We start from the raw sequence: 18,569 nt of genomic DNA, 5'->3' as shown, positions 1-18,569 counted from the left end.
TCAGGATGAAAAATAATTTTGAAATGTTGGCATTTCCTGCAGAATGGAAATTCTGATTTTTGACCAGCTCTAATGTTGCCATGTGAAGAATAATACCTGACAGAGAACCTGGTGGTTAGGTGCATATTGGCAAGGAACCAGGCTGAAGGCCAAGTTTTTCCCTCACCCAGCAAGTGCCCTCTTGTCGTCTCCAAACACTGTGCTCTCTGGAGTTTGCTTTCATAAAATCATAGAATATCAGGGTTGGAAGGGACCTCAGGAGGTCATTTAGTCCAACCCCCTACTCAAAGCACGACCAATCCCCAACTAAATCATCCCAGCCAGGGCTTTGTCAAGCCTGACCTTAAAAACTTCAAAGGAAGGAGATTCCGCCACCTCCCTAGGTAACACATTCTAGTGTTTCACCGTTCTCCTAGTGAAAAAGTTTTTCCTAATATCCAACCTAAACCTCCCCCGTGTTCTGTTCCCCTCTGAAAATGCTATAACTGACTTTTCAAGAGGCAAACTTCAAGGCTACATAGTTCTGAACCATGTGATTTTGTTTTTGTCCTTTCATTAAATTAGACTGATCCTGAGAGGTGCTGAGCAACCCAAATTCCCATAGATTTAAATAAGAGCTGGTGGTTCTCAGCACTGCTCAGGATCAGGGTAGACTTTAGAGCCTTTTCCTGCAAGGACCCTTTAAACTCCCATTGGTTAGATGCCTAAATACCTTTGAGGATCTGGGCTAACATGCTGCTTAACCCCAACTCTTGTTGGTGTTCTAAGATAGTGTTAGGCTAATATCAGAATCTCAATAATAGGTCTTCAGTATTTATAGTTGAAATGTACCTCCAGTGCAGCTTCCTACTGTGGCCCTGCTATGAAGTACCCAGTTTTCAATAAATATACGGATTTCTAATAAAGGAACTGACATTTCCAGCCACACACCCTTACCATTTCTGCTGTACTGTGAAAGATACAATAGCTAGAAAGGATAAATAAAAAGAGGTAGAAGATAGGCAGGTTCACCAATGCCCACTGCACTGCAGTTACAGGAAATTGATTGTGTGAGACCCATCCACTGCATTTTTCCATGCCTCAGAGGAAGACTTAAAAACCCTAATATCACTGCCAACTGCCTAAATGGAAAACTACATTACAATTCAGATCTGTTAATTAGTTGAACTCTGGGTATATGGGCAACAATTATTGTAGCTAAGCATCTCATTATACTGACCTATACCTGGAGAATGATTGGTGTCTAAATAATTGCCTATTAAGTAAGTATAAAAGTAACACACAGTCCCAAATCTGAAATAATTCTCATTGGAAACTGTAATCTTGATTGGCAGGAAAACTGCTTACACGATGTACATTTTTTTCTAGTCTAGCTTTGTATTAGTCAGTGTATTACAAACACTGTATTTGATCCCTGATTTCTAGTTACATCTTCGGGGGGTAGGATGGGGGAGTGTTCAACACTACATAGTTATTTTGAGCACAGTGAACCCTTCCCTGTTCCCCTGGAAAGTACTAGTTCCTTTCAAAAACATAATTTAATTGCTTCATCTGCACCTAATCACATTACCGGTTCTCAAGATTCCTCTTTTTCTTTGTATCTGAGTTCACAACTCAATAAATATGTATGTATATCCTTTCCTGCTGTAAAAACATTCAATTCATTTAGTAACTTCAATCAAACGTTACTATACTAGCTGTTTCTGAGCAATTTTCTGCTTTCTTCTTTTCTGTTACATCTGTCTAGCTAGATGAATTTCATTTGATCCTTGGTTTTTAGATGTATCTTCTATGTTTTGGCATCCTAGATTTTTTTATTTGATCTCTGATTTCTAGTTACATCTCCGGGTTGTTTTTTTTCAACATTACACAGTTATTTTGAGCACAGCAGTTTGGATTTAAGTTACCTGTTTATCATTTAAGCCCTCTTGGTCTTTGATCTAAAAAATGAAATAATGTTAGTTCTTAGATGAAAGATGTTCAAGAAAAACCCAGGGTGATCCAAGGTTGGTTCTGGCACTTCGCTAGGTGGCACTCTTCTCTCTGAGTTGGCTACGCTTGCAGATGTTGAGCGCTTTGAGTTAAACCAGCCTTCGTAGAGCGCAGTAGGGAAAGGGCCGCAGTCTGTCCACACTGACAGCTTCAAGCGCACTGGCGTGGCCACATTTGCGGCACTTGCAGCAGCATTGGTTGTGGTGCATTATGGGCAGCTATCCCAGCATGCAAGTGACTGCAACATGCTTTTCAAATGGGGGTGAGTGGGCTGGAGTGTGACAGGGAGTGTGTTGTGTGTATGTGCGGGGAGAGAGAGTGGGTTTTTGGGGGGCTGAGAGCATGTCAGCATGCTGTCTTGTAAGTTCAGGTAGCAGCAGACCCCCCCCTCCCCTCCAGCCTCTCTCTCTCACACACACAGCATTTCACACTAATGATTGCTTTGTCTCGGAGCAGATAAGCATGTCAGCTGTCAGAAACAGAGCTTCCAAAGGTCATATCCGCATTCCTACAGTGATTCAAAAACAATGACAAGAATGGCCACTTGACTTAAGGGGATTATGGGATGTTTCCGGAGTCTGATCAGAGCGCAGTAATGCAACACCTCGTCCACATTGGTGCCGTGGCGCTCCAGCGGGGGTGCAGCAAAGGTTATTCAACTCACTGAGGTGGAGTACCAGCAGCGCTGTAGCTGCAGAGTCAGAGCGCTCTACGTGCCTTGCCAGTGTGGACAGGTAGTGAGCTAGTGCACCCAGGGCTCCTTTATTGCGCTGTAACTCGCAAGTGTAGCCAAGTCCTAAGGAATGAGCCAATGCACCAGAATGGTGCTATGAGGGGACTGTGAAAAGGAGTGAGTTGACATCATTTTAATGAGAATTAAAACAGAGGTCCTGACAGCTTTTGATCATTAAAGATCCCATGGCACTTATCACAAGCATAGCAGCATCTTGGCCAAATTCCAGTTTGGATAATTATTCTGCCTACTTAAATTTCCTTTGTCATTTCAATTTGAATGACCATCCTTCTTCACTTTCTGGCTGAAACTGCTGTTTAGTGCAATGTGTTCATTAAACAGTTGCCACATTTCACCGGTGGATGAAACAATTCATGTACAGGTACAAATGTTTGTAAAGTTCTCTGGATTCCTGCTGTGTGAAATGCATTAAATAAATATAACATTACACTGTTATTTCAACATGCTGCCTTTGCAATTTAATGCAAACACTTTATCCGCTGCATGGGAATTTAGAGGTATTATTGAGCTAAATGATCTAGGAAAACTTAGTAAAAATAAGATCTTCAGAGTTCAAACAAAGCATCCAGTCCTGCAACTGGGGTTCTGCAGGCTGACCCCTGTTCCCACACAAAGCCCCATCGAAGTAAGTGACTCCACAGAATCCATTGCAGGATCAGGCCCTATAGGACACTAATATCCACAGGGATTAGTGTTGTAAAATTAAATGGAAATCAGACAATTTACTGTGGGCTTTGATTCCACACTAAAAAATGTAATGATAGAAACAAATTCCCTGCAATTTAGCTATACATTCCTTTAGAGAGAGACTAATAAAATGATGTTTTATCTTTGATATTGGTGTGATTAAATCTAGCCAACAGCATAAAAAATAATAGGGCCTGTTATTGCATCTCTTTGTGTGCATAACTCCCAGAGAAGATCTTGTGCAATTCTCCAGATTCTCTATTCAGTACTGTCCTTTGTAGATATTTCAGTATAGATAGTAAAGGTGCAGTTCTCTTTGGCTTGAATTACTAACAAGAGTCTCAAGGAATGGTGTCCCTAGCCTCTGTTTGTCAGAGGGTGGAGATGGATGACAGGAGAGAGATCACTTGATCGTTACCTGTTAGGTTCACTCCCTCTGGGGCACCTGGCATTGGCCACTGTCAGAAGACAGGATACTGGGTTGGATGTACCTTTGGTCTGACCCAGTATGGCCATTCTTATATGTCAAATACAACTTGCCAAACATTCATTTAGGTGGCAATCTAGAAAATGCCATTAATTTTAATATTTGGGGTCTGTAACAGGGCCTCCTTGGTCCTGCTTCTGTCTCGGTCAACAAACTACGCAGAGACCTTTGTGCTGGTCCAACACCTTGTGCAGTTTATTTATAAATGAGTCCCACCACCTTCACAACATACATAGCACCTTTAACAAGCAGGGGAGAGCAAGCAATCTCTCTCTCCCTGTCACTGCTTTCCCCCTTTTTACTTTCTTCCTATGCCTATTTGTGAGCTCTGGCTAATGGCTTAATTAGCCTTATCATAGTTTCATAGAATAACAGAGTTGGAAGGGACCTCTGGAGGCCATCTAGTCCAACCCCCTGCCCAGAGCAGGACCAATCCCAACTAAATCATCCCAGCCAGGGCTTTGTCAAGCCTGACCTTAAAGCTTCTAAGGAAGGGGATTCCACCACCTCCCTAGGTAACGCATTCCAGTGTTTCACCAGCCTCCTAGTGAAAAAGTTTTTCCTAATATCCAACCTAACCCCCCCCCCCCACTGCAACTTGAGACCATTACTCCTTGTCCTGTCATCTGCTATCACTGAGAATAGTCTAGATCCATCCTCTCTGGATCCACCTTTCAGGTAGTTAAAAGCAACTATCAAATCCCCCCTCATTCTTCGCTTCCGTAGACTAAACAATCCCAGTTCCCTCGACCTCTCCTCATAACTCATGTGTTCTAGTCCCCTAATCATTTTTGTTGCCCGTCGCCTTTCTACCCTGCCCCACCCACAAATTAGGCACAGCTCTTCTTAGCTCCAACCTGCATTGCCTGATTGGAGCTGCTGTGAACACAGTTCTGACTCATACTTAGCACTCTGTCACAGGGTCAGATTGTGGGAGGGGGAAGGTGGTGATACTCTCCTACTATGGTTTTAGCTACCATGTATAAAACTCAGATATAGAGGCCCAGACCTTTAGAAGTATTTAGACTCCTAACTTCTAGTGAAATCAATGGGAGTTAGGAGCCTAAATGCCTTTGAGGACTGGACCCATATGATTAAAAACCAGGCCTCAGATATAAATGCAGCCTATGCTTTAAATAGGAATGGATATGAGACAGGCATTCCAGTGAGAGCAGACCAAGGAATGAGTGGTCCATTAGCTGGGAGTGTTTTGGAAGAAGAGCTAGACAGAAAGATGAGGAAAATTTAGCCTTTGGGGCAAATAGCCTAGTGGTTTAAGAGTTCCAGGGTTGACAAAACATAGTGGATTGGGAGGAGGTCCCTCTATACTGCCACCCTGTGAAAGGGTGCAGCAACACCTGCATACTAGAGGAAGAGTAACTGATTAGAGTCGGACTGACAACTGAGCCCAGGAGAAAGGTGGAAGAGGTTAGTCATTCAGAGGAAGGGGCTGTGGCTACTGAAAGAGTCTAGGGTGGAAGACTTAGCTGTGGGTTTATGATGGACTTTGAATTAAATCCTGGAAGAGGTGGACTATTGGCATACTAGGGAGTAAAAAGGTAGTGGTGCTCGTCTGTCTTGTTTCTGCTACAATGTATAAAACTCAAATATATAATGACTGTTTTATCTTTGGGTCTCACCCTTGGATTCTTTCATCTGGAGGGAGTTTCTTGTGGTGATCTCACATGGTGAGTTGGCCCTTTAAGGGGATTAACTGGAGGGTTAAGTCACTGAAGTGACCTAACAGCTCTGAAGAATGAATGGGAAACTGAGGCAGAGGCAGAGTCTGATGCTGGGTTTGGAGAGACCTGGCTACAGGTGACCAATGCACAATGCGTTTTGTTTTTTTTAGTTTAGAATGATATTATTCAGCTGTATGTGTGTGTACGCCTACTTATGCTCCTATCCAATCTTGCCTCATACCTGATTAAGCTGCTGCTTGAAATGAGTGGTAAAATTTCCACTCACTTCAATAGGATCAGTATTGGGCCCTTAAAGCTAAGCCATATTTTAAAGGGCTGGAACTTGTAGCTGAGGTCAGATATTTTTTTTTCGGTTTGGGGGAAGCTACTGGGTTTGCTTTTGTTTTCACTAATATTACTGCATTTTTAATATATAGAAAGATATCTAGAGCTTTGGGTAGGTGCTTTTTAATGCACTGTATAAATCTAAATAGAGGACCTCGTAAAGCATGTTGGGAGGTATACTGAAAGACATATGGTGCCATATAGTCCATGATTCAATTTTAAATCCTTTTGAACTGAGGATTTACATTTTCAACTCCACACTTGTAATTTACAGCTTGTTTTGGTTCCTTCGACCTCATATCTGATGATCTTTTTGTTTGCAGTTTCTGCTGCTCTCCTTGGGGTCTCTTACACATTTTTTAAAGAACAAAATTGTGCTTATTGTGTAGTAACTTATTGTTTTACCCCATCTCATCACTTAATCCTCTCTACAATTCTGTTGTAATAATTCCATTTACATGATTTTTAGGGCTGTCAAGCAATTAAAAAAAACTGTGATTAATTGCACAATTAATTACACTGTTAAACAATAGGATACCGTTTATTTAAATATTTTTTGATGTTTTCCACATTTTCAAATATATTGATTTCAAGTACAACATAGAATACAAAGTGTACAGAGCTCACTTCATATTTTATTACAAATATTTGCACTGTAAAAATGATAAAGAAATAGTATTTTTCAATTCACCTCATACAAGTAGTGTAATGCAATCTCTTCATCATGAGTGAAACTTACAAATACAGTTTTGTTACATAAGTGTACTCAAAAACAAAACAAACAATGTAATACTTTAGAGCAGGGGTGGGCAAACTTTTTGGCCCAAGGGCCGCATCAGGGTATGGAAATTGTATGGCAGGCCATGAATGCTCATGAAATTGGGCGTTGGGGTGCTGGAGGGGGTGAGGGCTCTGGAGTGGGGCCAGAAATTGAGAGTTCAGGGTGTGGGAAAGGGCTCTGGACTGGGGCAGGGAGTTGGGGTGTGGCAAGGGGGTGAGGGCTCCAGCTAGGGATGCGGGCTCTGGGCTGGGTCTGAGGATGAGGGGTTTGGGGTGCAGGAGGGTGATCTGGGCTGGGACCAAGGGGCTGAGAGGGCAGGACAGGGATCAGGGCTAGGGCAGGGGGTTGGGGCTCAGGAGGGGGTCAGGAGTGCAGGCTCCAGGAGGTGCTTACCTCAAGCAGCTCCCGGAAGCAGCGGCATGTCCTCCCTCTGGCTCCTACACGTAGGGGTAGCCAGGGGGCTCCGCATGCTGCCTTGACTGCAGGCTACTAAATTGATTCTCCTTAAGATATCTGACTGGCTGCACCCACTTGATGACAATTTACTGCATAGATAGATGAAATCATCCAGCACTTCCACAATTTTTCTGGCAGCACAGATGTTTTCCATCACAACTTTTGTACCACACTTGGTTTTTGTCCAAGAAATCCTTAGCCCAAGGCAGCAGTCACGTGCTCAAGGTTCTCTAGTGTGTCTTTAAGGTTGTTTGCATCCTGGCCAAAAAGGACAACATCATCCATATAATCCAGGTCAGTAAAAGAAGTCGAACCAAACAGTTACACCAATATTTGCAGAGACATGTTCAAGGAGCCAATGCCGTGTGTGGCAAAACAGGGCTGGGGCCAGGATACATCCCTTCTTCACCCTAGTTCTAGTGAATAACATGGTGGACCTATGAGTTCTTGTAGTGAGGCAGAGTGGCCTCTCTGGACCCGAGAGTGAGGGCTCTTTACCTTCCCCTTGGTGAGTGGAGCTAAGTCCTCCCTGCCCCCTCTCAGGAAGTACAGGGAAGGACAGGAATTATAAAGGGAATTTTGAAGCTCAGTTGGTGCTGGACCAGGGAAGGAGGCAGATGTTGCTGCTAGGAAGCTGAGCCCTCTGTCTGATCTTGGACCAGTAACTGAGCAGACCAGTCCCTAATGACCAAGGCAGCAGAAGGCCCGGGGAGTGACTGGAGGGGACGCAGCCCAACTGTGAAGCGGGAAGATGGAGCCCAGTGCTGAAGGACCAATGCCAGCAGAGTGGGGTAGGAAGTAGCCCTGGGAAACCAGACATTGCTCCAGTTGTGCTGTAGGGACGCAAGGCAGCGAGTTTGTGTTTCACCGTTTACCCAGTGGTGGGACTGCCCATGGCTATTTGGGCCCAGGGCTGAGACCCAGTGGAGTAAAGCAGGCAGCATCCCCCTGCTGCCGCCCCACAGCTGGAGCTGGCTGCTTACTAAGCCCAAAGGCCTGTGCCAGACTGTTACCACTGGTCCAGCCAGGAGGCTGATAGCTACAGACTGCTTTACTTGCTCTGCCCCGCCCCAAGGCCCAGGACCCAACTCTGCTAACTGCAATGTAGTGCGGCGGCATGGCTTCCCTCTTAGGTTGCCAACTTTCTAACCCCTGAAAACCGAACACCCCTGCCCAGCCCCGGCCCGACCTGTCCCCTCCTCTGTTGCTAGCTCTCCACCCCCACCCTTGCCACTTGCTTCCTCATCCTCCGCGACTCACCTGACACCTGCAGAGCCAGGATTGGAGCACAGCAGGGTACAGCAGGAGTGGAGTGGGAGCGCTGGAACAAGGGGCCGGGATACAGCGGGGTTGATCCCTGGAGTGAGGGGCTGCAGTGGAGTAATCAGAACACAGTGAGGTGGGGGGTGCAGACAGGTTACCCCTCACCCCCTCCGGATGGCACTGGTACCTACTTTGGAGCCCAGTCCAGGAGACTGCTAGTTCTCCCCGTCAGGCTGGGGGGCCAGAAGAACAGCAGCTGCTAAGCAGAGCTGCTCCTCTGGGCTACAGCAGCTGCTGCTCTTTCCACCCCCTGCTGGCAGAAGCCAGCTACTGCAGATAACCTGACTTCTATCCTCCGGGAAGTTGTGCTGACCGGCTGCTGCCAGTTTCCCATTTCAATCAGATGTTCTAGTTGAAAAACAGACACCTGGCATCCCTACTCCCTCTGAACCTGAGAGGGAGTCCCGTTACAGTTCTCCATTGCACCCATGCCACTGAGTCATTACGTAGATCTTGGATTAACCTCAGAAAGATGTTACGACCACCAGTGCCTCATAGGGCCTTCCACAGGCAGGGCCGGCTCTAAAATTTTTGCCACCCCAAACAAAAAAATTTTTGGCCATCCCTGCTTTTTTTTGTGCCCGCCCCCACTCCGCCCCTTCCCCAAATCCCTGGCCCCGCCTCCTCCCCCGGGTGTGCCACATTCCCCCCCCCATTGTTTCCTGCGGCTCCCCCCAGCAACTCCATGCCCTTGCTCACCTCCGCTCCGCCTGCTCCCCTGAACACGCCACCGCTCTGCTTCTCCCCCCTCCCTCTCAGGCAAGGGAGAGGCAGCGCGTTCAGGGGAATCGGGTGGAGCGGAGGCGAGCGAGGGTGGGTGGGGAATGCAGGAAGTAACGGGGGGGGGGTAGAGGAACCACTCCCCGCCTCAGCTCACCTCTGCTCCACCACTGCCGCCGAGCACGCTGCCGCTCGGCTTCTCCCTCCCAGGCTTGCAGTGTGAAACAGCTGTTTGGCACGCGGCAAGCCTGGGAGGGAGGGAGGGAGCGGGGAGAAGCGGAAGGGCAGTCGCGCGCTCAGGGGAGCAGGCGGAGGTGGAGCGGAGGCGAGCTGGGGTGGCAGGGGCACATTTCTAGGGATGTCATGGCCGGTGCCGGAACGCCGCCCCTAGAAATGTGCCGCCCCAAGCACCTGCTTGTTCTGCCGGTATCTAGAGCCAGCCCTGTCCACAGGGCAGCTCTACTGACAGAATCAAAGGCTGCCTTCAAGTCTACGTATGCTGCTGTCAAAGGGCAATTGAATTATCGGATAGATCTCAGGTAAAAAAATGAAGAGTAAGGTATAGCATCCATGGCAGATCACCCAGCAGTGAAGCCCGATTTTTCTGGATGGTTTTTCACAAGGAGATGCTAGAGCTGGGCAAGTAGGTCATGTTTAAAAACTCTTCCAAGAACAGAAAACAGAATTATTGCACTTTAGCTGCTGCTCTCAGTGTGTGGAACTTTCCCTTTATAAAGCGGGATGATGATCCCTTCCTTTCACTCTGCTGGTGCCTTCCCAGTAGTCCAAGCCAGACAAAAAGTTGGTGTAATGTTTGCATTATGGTCTCTATGGAGCACCTGAGAAGTTCAGGTTTTATATAGTTGGGTCCAGCAGCATGCCCACCTCAGTTTCTTTATGGCAGAGCAGATCTTTTCCATATCTACGCAGGTTTCAGGGTCACGGATTGCATCTACTGCAAACATGGGCACGGGTCACTTCAGATTGGCTAAGTGCAGTCTGGTAATATTTTTTTCCCTCTTTGCAATGTTTTTTCTTGGGTAGAGCATGTTTTACCACACTGTACACTTTACTAAAAATCTCATCTGGATCCTTACCTTCTCCTCTCTGGCCTTCCTAACACACGTGCCCCATTCATATCCATTCAAACACGACTGCTAAGATCACATTGTTGGCCCTTGGTTTGACCATATCACTCATTTTTGAGTCTCTCTACTGTCTCCTCTTCCTCCACACATCAAGCACAAACAAAAGTCCATGGGGCCGGACGAGTTGCATCCGAGAGTGCTGAAGGAATTGGCGGCTGTGATTGCAGAGTCATTGGCCATTATCTTTGAAAACTCGTGGCGAACCGGGGAAGTCCCGGATGACTGGAAAAAGGCTAATGTAGTGCCAATCTTTAAAAAAGGGAAGAAGGAGGATCCTGGGAACTACAGGCCAGTCAGCCTCACCTCAGTCCCTGGAAAAATCATGGAGCAGGTCCTCAAAGAATCAATCCTGAAGCACTTGCATGAGAGGAAAGTGATCAGAAACAGCCAGCATGGATTCACCAAGGGAAGGTCATGCCTGACTAATCTAATCGCCTTTTATGATGAGATTACTGGTTCTGTGGATGAAGGGAAAGCAGTGGATGTATTGTTTCTTGACTTTAGCAAAGCTTTTGACACGGTCTCCCATAGTATTCTTGTCAGCAAGTTAAGGAAGTATGGGCTGGATGAATGCACTATAAGGTGGGTAGAAAGCTGGCTAGATTGTCAGGCTCAACGGGTAGTGATCAATGGCTCCATGTCTAGTTGGCAGCCGGTATCAAGTGGAGTGCCCCAAGGGTCGGTCCTGGGGCCGGTTTTATTCAATATCTTCATAAATGATCTGGAGGATGGTGTGGATTGCACTCTCAGCAAATTTGCGGATGATACTAAACTGGGAGGAGTGGTAGATACGCTGGAGGGGAGGGATAGGATACAGAAGGACCTAGACAAATTGGAGGATTGGGCCAAAAGGAATCTGATGAGGTTCAATAAGGATAAGTGCAGGGTCCTGCACTTAGGACGGAAGAACCCAATGCACAGCTACAGACTAGGGACCGAATGGCTAGGCAGCAGTTCTGCGGAAAAGGACCTAGGGGTGACCGTGGACGAGAAGCTGGATATGAGTCAGCAGTGTGCCCTTGTTGCCAAGAAGGCCAATGGCATTTTGGGATGTATAAGTAGGGGCATAGCGAGCAGATCGAGGGACGTGATCGTCCCCCTCTATTCGACATTGGTGAGGCCTCATCTGGAGTACTGTGTCCAGTTTTGGGCCCCACACTACAAGAAGGATGTGGATAAATTGGAGAGAGTCCAGCGAAGGGCAACAAAAATGATTAGGGGACTGGAACACATGAGTTATGAGGAGAGGCTGAGGGAGCTGGGATTGTTTAGCCTGCAGAAGAGAAGAATGAGGGGGGATTTGATAGCTGCTTTCAACTACCTGAAAGGGGGTTCCAAAGAGGATGGCTCTAGACTGTTCTCAATGGTAGCAGATGACAGAACGAGGAGTCTCAAGTTGCAGTGGGGGAGGTTTAGATTGGATATTAGGAAAAACTTTTTCACTAAGAGGGTGGTGAAACACTGGAATGCATTACCTAGGGAGGTGGTAGAATCTCCTTCCTTAGAGGTTTTTAAGGTCAGGCTTGACAAAGCCCTGGCTGGGATGATTTAACTGGGAATTGGTCCTGCTTTGAGCAGGGGGTTGGACTAGATGACCTTCTGGGGTCCCTTTCAACCCTGATATTCTATGATTCTATGATTCTGGTCCTTACCTGTAAGGTCCTCCACAACCTACTCCCTCCAAACTTATCTGCTCTTATATTTTACTATGTCATGTCTCACCACCTTCCCCCCTACCCCTGCCAGTGATGTTAGCCTCCATAACGAGCTTGTTCATTCCTTCCACAAGTACTTTTGTATCTTCATCATTGCTGACCCTTATGCATGGAACCCACAAAGAATATTTACCTCCTTCAGGTAATCCTGGCAATTATAGGCCAGTAAACCTAACTTCAGTACCTGGCAAACTGGTCAAAACTATAGTAAAGATGGAGCCCAGTGCTGAAGGACCAATGCCAGCAGAGTGGGGTAGGAAGTAGCCGGGATACAGCAGGGTTTTATCAGAATTATCAGACATACAGATGAACAGGATTTGTTGGGGAAGAGTCAACATGATTATTGTAAAGGGAAATCACGCCTCAGCAGTCTACTAGAATTCCTTGAGAGGGTCAACAAGCATGTGGACAAGGGTGATCCGGTGGATATAGTGTACTTTGATTTTCAGAGAACCTCTGACAAGGTCCCTCACCAAAGGCTCTTAAGCAAAGTAAGCTGTCATGGGATAAGAGGGCAAGGTCCTCTTACGGATTGGTAACTGGTTAAAAGATAGGAAACAAAGAGTAGGAATAAATGGTAAGTTTTCAGAATGGAGAAAGGTAAATAGTGGTGTCCCCCAGGAGCTGTACTGGGACTAGTCCTATTCAACTTATTCATAAATGATCTGGAAAAAGGGGTAAACAGTGAGGTGGCAAAATTTGCAGGGGATACAAAACTACTCAAGATAGCTAAGTCCTAAGCAGACTGCGAAGAGTTACAAAGGGATCTCACAAAACTGGGTGACTGGGCAACAAAAGGGCAGATGAAATTCAGTGTTGATAAATGCAAAGCAATGCACATTGGAAAACATAATCTCAACTATACATATAAAATGATGTGGTCTAAATTAGCCATTACCACTCAAGAAAGAGATCTTGGAGTCATTGTGGATATTTCTCTGAAAACATCCACTCAATGTGCAGCGGCAGTCAAAAAAGTGAACAGAATGTTGGGAATCATTAAGAAAGGGATAGATAATAAGACAGAAAATATCATATTAACTCTATATAAATCCATGATACGCCCACATCTTGAATACTACATGCAGATGTGGTTGCCCCATCTCAAAAAAGATATGTTGGAATTGGAAAAGGTACAGAAAAGAGCAACCAAAATGATTAGGCATATGGAACAACTTTTGTATGAGAATAAATGAATAAAACTGACTTTTCAGTTTGGAAAAGAGACAACTAAGGGGGCATATGATTGAGGTCTATAAAATCATGACTGGAGTGGAGAAAGTAAATAAGGAAGTGTTATTTATGCCTTCTCATAACACAAGAACTAGGGGGTCACCAATTGAAATTAATATGCAGCAGGTTTAAAACAAATAAAAGGAAGTACTTGTTCACACAAAACATAGTCAACCTGTGGAACGCTTTTCCAGAGGATGTTGTGAAGGCCAAAACTACAACAGGGTTCAAAAATGAACTAGATAAATTCATGGAGGATAGCTATTGGTGGACCTATTAGCTAGGATGGGTAGGGATGGTGTTCCTAGCCTCTGTTTGTCAGAAGCTGGGAATGGGCGACAGTGGATGGATCACTTGATGATTACCTGTTCTGTTCATTGTGTGGCATCATATTGACATCGATATGGTTCATCATGAGCCTTTAGATAACCTGCACAGATCTCTACCTCTAGAACTAAAGGAGTAACTGATAGTAATAGTAGGTTGTGATCCTCTATGTGGACTAGCATTAGAGGGGGATGAAACACACACTTCGCAGTGGATTTTTCACAGATATTTGGTGTCAGCAGAAGAATTTTGGGACTTAGGAATCTTTGGTTCCATTCCAGGTTCTGTAAGGAAATGTGCTCTAGTGGTCACAGACACTTTTGCCTGATACACCAAAGATTGACCCTTTCTCCCCATCCCTCCAAGCTGTCCCAGTCCTGTCTCTCCCTCACCCCTGGCTCCTCGTACCTATCCCATCCTTCCTGCCTACCCAGTCCTAGTCTCTACTCTCCAGGCTTCTCATTTTAGTCCTAATCACCTTGCCCAGCGAGTCCTAGTCTCTCCCGCTCCAGACTCCCCACCTAAGGCCCAGTGTCTCTCCCCACTCCCACTTTCTTAGTGCAGCTAGTCCCAGTTGCCCCCTCCGTTGACCCCTTGTCCCCAGTATCCTTGCCCAGCCAGCCCCAGTTTCCACCTCCCAGCTCTTCATCCGGTTTCTCTGTATGCCCCCAACCCATCATCTCCATTTTCCTGATAATTCCCCCAACCTCCTTGGCTCCTTGCTCTACTCTCCCTTCTCTCTGGCTTCTTGTTCCAGTCTCTTTGCTGAGCTAGCCTCAGTTGTCTCCTCATACCACAACTCCTTGTGAGATTTGTCTCTCCTCCCACTGCTCCCAGACTCAGTTTTTCCTCTTTCCCCAGTTCCTCATCTGATCTCAATGTTCCCTTTCTCCTGCCAACTGTCTTTCAGTCACCTGCATTTTCCTCACCAGCTCCCAGAATTCTTGACAAATCATTTCAAGCCTCCTCTGCCCTACCCCGCTGACTTCCAATTTCCATCTCCTTGCCCAATCATTCACAGCCTCCTCTTCCGCACTTTGGCTCCCAGTCCTGTTCTCCATGTCCAACCAGTCCCAGTCCAAACAGGTTCCTTGTCCCAATCTTCTCCTGTTTCATTCCCTGGTCTGGTTCTTGTCCCCTCTGCATTTGAGGCAGATGGTTTCTTTCTCCATGCTTCTGTGCTCTCATTAACACCCCAGCTGGCACCAAGGGAGAGTCAGGCTCTCTACACTCAGCTCCAGTGCCTGGTGCCACCCTGGTCCAGAGCAGCCAGAGACTGCCATTTCTAGGAAATTCCCACTTGGCTTCTCAACCCAAGGCTGCAACATGCTCAGTCACTCTGAGGATGGTGCATGTGCATTCTGCTCTATGCTAGGAGCTGTGAGGGGCTGGAGCAGTCAGTCGCTCTGTACGAAGGGTGCATGCACAGTCCAGTCAGGGGTACTGGAATGGGGGCAGGGGCAGGGGGCCATGGCTCCATCAATTTTTACCCGCCATAAGGGTGAGCAACGGGGTGGGGAGGGGCAAAGAGGAGCGAGTGGGAGGCAGGGTCTTGGGGGGGGGGGAAGAGGTGGCGCAGGAGTGGGTCCTCGGGGAAGAGGCGGTGCAGCGGCCGGGCCTTGGAGAACGGGGTGGCACAAGGGTGGGGTCTTAGGGAGAATGGGTGGCATGAGGGCAGGGCCATGGGAGGAATGGGTGGCGCGAGGGCAGAGGCTCAGGGAGAAGGGGTGGCACGGGGGCGGGGCCTCGGGGGGAAGGGGCGCTGCGGCGGGGAGGGCACTAGTGACCCCCCACTTTTAGGGAACTTCTGCCGCTCTTGAGAGCCCAGTTACGGGCGGGAGCTTTGAGAGGATGGAGCATGCTCAGTCACGCCGAGGATGATGCATGCTCAGTCTGGTTAGCACTAGGAGCTATGGCACTACGGCTCGCTTAACGAGGATGAAATCTTCAGGAATTTTAGCACTACTTTCAAAGAAGTCTCTACAGATTTTTCCTTGGCTTATAACTTGGCCACATTTTGGTGGATTTTCTCAGGGACTGCACAAGGTACATCCCAGATGCAAAGGCCACCCCTTACTTCCAGCCCCTCACCAAACCTCAAGTCCCTGCTCCCACAAGCACCGGCTTTCTCCTTGCGCCAGGGGTGCTCGACCTCCACTCCGTCCGAGGCCTCACCCCCACCCACTTCCCCGCCCTGCCTCTTCCCATCTCTGCTCCTCCCCATCCCTGTTTTTTTTCTGTGGGTACTCTAGCCCTGGAGTACCCACGGAGTTGGTGCCTATGCCTTCTCCAATGCATAGGGGTGCTAGGGCTGTTCAAAGGAAAGGTTGCCAGAATTTGTTTTAACATGGCAAAATGTATTTTTCTCTATCCTTGTTGTAAATGGCTCAACTATTGTGGTGGAAACTTTCCTAAAAAATTCAGCTTGAGGAGACACCTGGCATGGAAATTTTCAGTCCAAATAGTTCAGGTATGGAAAAGTAATAAGCAACTGAAAAAAGGTGCTTATAATGGGAAGTATAGGTCAACATTAATAATAGGCAATGCTACCAGCCCTCTCCCCCGCATAATAATGTTTGTGAAATCCTAGCTTGACAAGGATCTATTTTATTATAGAGTGGCGGTGTTCTCCCTCTTTCAAGAGCACTAGATGGACAAAAATATATATAATGGGCCATATCCTGGCACTTAGCCCCGTCCTCTTTGCATTGCTCCTCCTTACCAGTGGTGGATTAGCCACTGGGCCAATAGGGCCCATGCCCAGGGGCCCAGCCAATTGGGGCACCCTCATGCCCTGACCCACTCCGGTGCTCCTGCCAGGGAGTGGGGTTGAGGTGCAGGGGCTTTCTCCACTCCACTCTTGCTCCAGCCCCTGCACCCTGACCCCATTTCTCTAGCAGGAGCGCTGGGGAGAGGAAGTACAGGTGGAAGGGGTGAGGAGGGGCCCCCACTTGCTCTGGCCCAGGGCCCCACAAACCCCTAATCCGCCTCTGCTCCATACCTATACTGCAACTGCCTACAGACTTAAATCTGCTGCTCTTTCTTCCTCTTACCACATCCAACACATGGATAAGGTTTCTTTTTTTGTCACTAAGCTGGTACAGTACAAATGACAAACACTTTATGTATTGATTGAATTCCTTTTTGTATGGGGAAGCTCCATCACGAATCTTTTTTATTAAACAAATAATTTTCTGAAAATATGAAAAGATTTCAGTCCTTCCACTATCAAACCTAATATTTTCAACCTCCCACTAACATCTATAGATTTTATTCCTAATATTTTTATTTCCAGAACTGGACACATCTACTAGTAAATGACCTCACAGATTTCTTTCATCTGTGAGTCTTCAAACAGACTAGAGCTATAGGCTAATAAGAATCTCAGCAACTCAGTATACCTTTGACTCCCCAGTATTTCCTCACCTGACTCTCTTTATCTCAGGGATTCTACTGAGGTGAAAATAACCTTTCTCCATTTTACTTACTTTTTGGAGAAACACCTTCTGATTGTCCTTGAGTAAATCCAGGATAATAGGATTGTAATCATCATTCTCTCCATATCAGAGACTCTCACCTTGAAGCTGTGGATCTAATCCAGCAGTCTCCATTTTATTATGTTACTGATGGTAACACATAGTAAAGAATTAACTTACTTTGAATGAGTTCATACTCTTCAGCTCTCTTCCTGAGCATGGGTACAGAGGTCATTCACAGAATTGGGGCCTTAACAGCTGCACAGTTACTGCAGATGGGGCTTTTTTCCCTGCTATGTGCTGGAAACAGCAACAGTCTCATAAGACATTCTATCCTTTTAAATGGAGAGGTCTGCACTCGTGTGTCTGAGGGTACTTGAGCAGCCTTGGGAGATCTGTACTTCCCTGCATATGGTGCTGGCTCTCCCAATCAATAAGTCTGGTAGTAAAAGTTAGCTTACATGCTGTTTTTGTAGTCTTAGCTTTTTAAATGTATTGATTTAATTATTAGCATTCCCCCCCCCCCAATGCTAATGGATTTTTAAAGGGAAAATTTCAGCCTCCCCCAAAATGGAAAGAGAATTATCCCCTCTGTTGTGACCTAGAATATGAAATATAACCATCCTTTTACATGTGTATGATATAAGCTATGTTAAAGTTCCCAATGTTAACATGTTTAGTTATATGTAGGTTTTATGTTAGTGATCAGATCCTTAACTGTTGTATATCTGAGTAAAATACAACTCTTGCAGCTCCCAAGTGCTTATCTGTCAGGAGTAATTGCAGAGTGATAATTATTTCTGGACTGGGGACTGCAGTAACTAGCTAATGCTCAAATGGGTTAATTGCAGCATATTTCAGTGGCAGTTTATTGAGTATTTAGGGTTTGCTCCCATTCTCTAACATGCAATCAGAAAAGATTATTAAGTAATGGGAATACGTGTCTGTCTGCACCAACCTGCTTCTTTATAGCAGAACAGCTTGCCACTCCCCTAACTCAGGGGGGCAAGCAGAGGAAAATTTAGCCTAGTGAAAGTTATTGCAGCCTCACGGGTCTGGGAGGGGATGGACTGTGGGCCAAATATCTTGCTCAGGGCTGCAACGACAAAATTAAAGATGACAAATTTTTTACAATATTGCTAATCCCAAAATACAAAAAGCATGCTCCAAAAAAGCACAAGACTAACTTAAAAATCATAGGATTTAGAAAAAAATAATTTTTTTTTGTTTGACTTCTGGTTTCTGAGCCTTAAACATAATTTTAAAAATGTAAACAGATGTGCACTGGTCATTAAGGTAGAAAGCTTGTCACTGCTTTCAGGGGTGGCAGATTTATATAATTTTTAGTGGTGCCCAGAATGGGTCCAAGTCCTCCCCCCAGTCTCTGGGAGGGAGTTTGGGTGTGGGAGGGGTCAGGTTCTGGGACGCAGTTTGGGTGCAGAG

The 18,569-nt window shown here is 46.3% G+C and overlaps 1 long non-coding RNA gene across 1 annotated transcript; it reads right to left on the bottom strand.

Moving 5' to 3' along the window:
- Positions 1-6,582: 6,582 nt before the first annotated feature.
- Positions 6,583-18,073, bottom strand: LOC140906520 (uncharacterized). The gene is made up of 3 exons (XR_012157137.1): positions 17,139-18,073; positions 8,445-8,554; positions 6,583-7,442 (listed from the first exon to the last, which is right to left on the bottom strand). It is a non-coding gene; the product is annotated as an uncharacterized lncRNA (long non-coding RNA).
- Positions 18,074-18,569: the final 496 nt, after the last annotated feature.

Source organism: Lepidochelys kempii, chromosome 2 (assembly GCF_965140265.1).
Source record: "Lepidochelys kempii isolate rLepKem1 chromosome 2, rLepKem1.hap2, whole genome shotgun sequence".
NCBI lineage: Eukaryota > Metazoa > Chordata > Testudines > Cheloniidae > Lepidochelys > Lepidochelys kempii.
This window is presented reverse-complemented; position numbering and strand designations above follow the sequence as displayed.